Genomic DNA, 3,421 nt, shown 5'->3' with positions numbered 1-3,421 from the left:
TGGTCATGCCCCCAGACCTTCTGTTGGCCCATAACAGGAATCATTCCTGAAGCCAACTATTCAGACGGGGGTTGGACTGGACAATGGGTTGGAGAGGGAAGCTGGTTAGGAGTGAGCTTCTTGGATCAGGTGGACACTTGAGACTATGTTGGCATCTCCTGCCTGGAGAGGAGATGAGAGGGTAGAGGGGAGTAGAAGCTGGCAATATGGACACTAAAAGAGACAGTGGAGGGAGAGAGCAGGCTGTCTCATTAGGGGAAGAGCAATTGGGAGTATGCAGCAAGGTGTACATAAGTGTGTGAGAGACTGACTTGATTTGTAAACTTTCACTTAAAGCACAATAAATATTAAAAAAAAATAATGAAAGCTCAAATCAGAAAAAAAAAAAGCAGAAAATTCTTCATTGATATTCTCTGAGAAAGTCCATAACCTGAAGTGGGACACACAGAGTTACTAAAGAGTTTAAAATAACTCTTTTCAGCTCTCTTCATCAGATTCCTTCCTCTCCTCCCTTAAGTTTTTTACTTTGGAAAACATCTTAAGATCATCAGACCACTAGTAAACATAACTCCTCTGACGTGAACTGCTCTACCATACTCTCCAGGTGAGCATGAATGAACAGGCCACGTGCTACCTTCTTTTAGAGCATCCAACACCACTTGTCAGACTGCAGAAGCTAAAACAGGCATTGGACTCCATGAGATTTCTACTGCATGAGATGAATCTATGCTAACGCCCATGGAGCCAGCTCTGGAAATGCTGCCAAACTGACAGCCTGCTTTAGGAAACAGGTTCTCTGTTGTTTCTGGGAGGAATTTGGCATTTCAAAATCTTGGAAAAAAATAGAACACAGGGTAATGAATGATGTTAGGGAAAGCACTTAGTAGCAAATGTAAGTTACTTAGTCAAGACAATAGTTATTAATTGATTAAAGAAGAGGAAAATAGAATGACAGGTTCAGATCTTGCAGCTGACTTTCCTACATCACTGGACTTGGTATTCTAATGTAAAACAATGGTATTAGACCCTGGAGATAATTTCCAGTGCCTAATTTGTGGAAAGTGATGAGGGACCCTGAAGGTTTGGGATGCCACATGATACCCAAGTCTGAGTCTATCCTAGGAAAGCAAATCAAGAACCGCAGCTTTGCCTACACATTTCCCTTAAAGGCACCATATGTCCTTTCACCCACTCTGATTAATCACACTCAGAAAACTTCACGTGCCTTCCTACGACCACACCAAACCCATCTCCAGTTGCCTCAAGAAGCTAGAGGTGTTCCATAGCATTGCCTTTGCACACACCCTTGATGATTAAGACGGTACCAACAATGATGCCCACCAGACTCACAAATAGGCCCAGGATGCACACACCAGATTCTCTGTTGTCTCTGGGAGGGATATGGCATTTCAAACTCTTGGGAAAAAATAAAGGAGAATACAGGGTAATGAATGATGGTAGGGAGAAGCACTTAGTAGCAAATGTAAGTTACTTAGTCAAGAGAATAGTTATTAATAGATTAAAGAAGAGGAATATAGAATGACATATTCAAGGAATTACAGAATAGCGAGGAAGCTAATCAATGGCAGAAGACAAGATATATGGATTTTACAAAATGGTTCAAAGCAGTTATGGCACTCTGGGTCCCAAGGGACCAGACACATGCATCATCTGAGGAAACCATGAAACAAAGGAGATTGAAGGATGGTTCGTACCCAAGCGCTTGAGGAGCACCTTGTCGAGTCCCCAGTGATCCACTTGGCAGTCACAGAAGTCCTCTGTTGAGGGTAGGAAGGGGAGATAGTAGAACTTGGAGGAAAAGTGGTCTTCCCTGGGCAGGAAGACTGTCTCTGAAACTTCTGTGATAACAGGTTTTATATTTTTAAGCCATGGGACATTGAGTATTGGTGGAGAGAATGTGTCGACAAAAGAGATTAGGATGTTGAGCTGTAGAAATTCTGCAGGGCTGCTCAAAAGCAGTGTCCCTGCTGGAGATTCTGGGGGAGTGGGCACATGACAGAAATTAGACTTGCATGCTGAGACTTGTCCCTTCCCCTCCCTCACTGAAATGTGGTCCAAAGTATGTTAAAAGAGCAGTTGAAGTTGTGCTCTGGGGACTGTATGCCATGGTCTCAGATGACAATCTCTCATACTGTCACCCTGGAACTTGAACCAAAATTGAGGTGTAAGATATCCAGAACCTTCTTCCTGGCTCCTTCCACAACCCATGGATTCAGGGCTGTGACTTTTGTGAGTGGCTGTGCATGACAGAGACAAGACATGCATACATAAAGGAGGAAACAAACTCATTGGGCCGGTGGCATGGTAATGCTGGGCTGGTTTATAACAAGTTTCTTGTTGTTGTTAGTTGCCATCAAGTCAATTCCAACTCATGGCGACCCCATGTGGCCCCTTGTAACTTCACGGGGAAAGTCAGTCACAATAATGACATAAAGAGGTGAAGCATTTATTTTAAAGCTATAGATCCCCTGCCTAGGAAAGCAGCAGAGAGAGGTACCACTGATGTTCGGTGTGTGGTTGGAGCGTTTCATCATGACATCCAGGTTGACTTTGTCCACAGCTATACTGGCCAATACTCTCTGAGCCTCAAAGCTGGCAAAATGTTCAAATTCTTTAAGCCACCAGACTGTCTCCTTCTGTTCCATATTCACATGGAAAAACTCATCACCATCAAAGTCAAGCATAAACTCAGCTGATGGGGCTCAGATAGAACTCGGCCTGGATGGTCACGTGCTCCTCTGAAATGGCAAGAAAGGGAGTTAGGGTGAGAATGAGGAGAGAGAGATGAAGAAGAACCCAGGACATGAGACGCATACATGTGGGCAGGAGGTGATGGAGAGGTTTAGGGCCCAGTGGAACTGAGGAGTGAGGGACACTAGGAGTGAGCTTGGAAAGCTGAGGCCTGAGTGAAGGATATGCTTGTTGAACAGTGCTGGAGAAGACATAGAAGGGGGCAGAGTCAGAGAAGTTGGATTGAAGGTGATGAAGGCTAAAAAGCCCAGAAACTTGTGAAGTTGTTTTTTGGCTCCAGGTTACAAGCTGAGAAATAGAACCCTTTTAAGAAATGCAGCATGGGTCCCCAAAAGAGAAATGTTCTTTCACTCTTTTCACAGCTTTTACAGAGGCTTTAAATACACAAGTAGGTCAGAGATCCTGGCACGTCTTTCTGGGGACACTGTATTATCAGACGCAAACACCGTTTACTCTAGGAAGAGGGAAACACTGCTTAAAAGGTTGAGTTCTGAGTTCTGGAATCAAGTCAAATCTTGAATTCTTATTCAGCTACTTACTTGCTGAGCAATCTTAAGCAAAATATTCTACCTATTGATGGATAGTTTTCTAATTATACTTCTGTTGTGGTTTTACTTCCTCCATAGGTGTGTTTTGAAGGTTAAATGAG

General features: G+C 43.6%; 1 pseudogene; it reads right to left on the bottom strand.

Moving 5' to 3' along the window:
• Positions 1 to 1,220: 1,220 nt before the first annotated feature.
• LOC100666146 (HLA class II histocompatibility antigen, DR alpha chain-like) lies at positions 1,221 to 2,980 on the bottom strand (annotated as a pseudogene).
• Positions 2,981 to 3,421: the final 441 nt, after the last annotated feature.

This window comes from Loxodonta africana, chromosome 1 (assembly GCF_030014295.1).
Source record: "Loxodonta africana isolate mLoxAfr1 chromosome 1, mLoxAfr1.hap2, whole genome shotgun sequence".
NCBI classification, from domain to species: Eukaryota; Metazoa; Chordata; class Mammalia; order Proboscidea; family Elephantidae; genus Loxodonta; species Loxodonta africana.
Note: the sequence above shows the minus strand (reverse complement) of the source record. Positions and strands in the feature narration are given on the sequence as shown.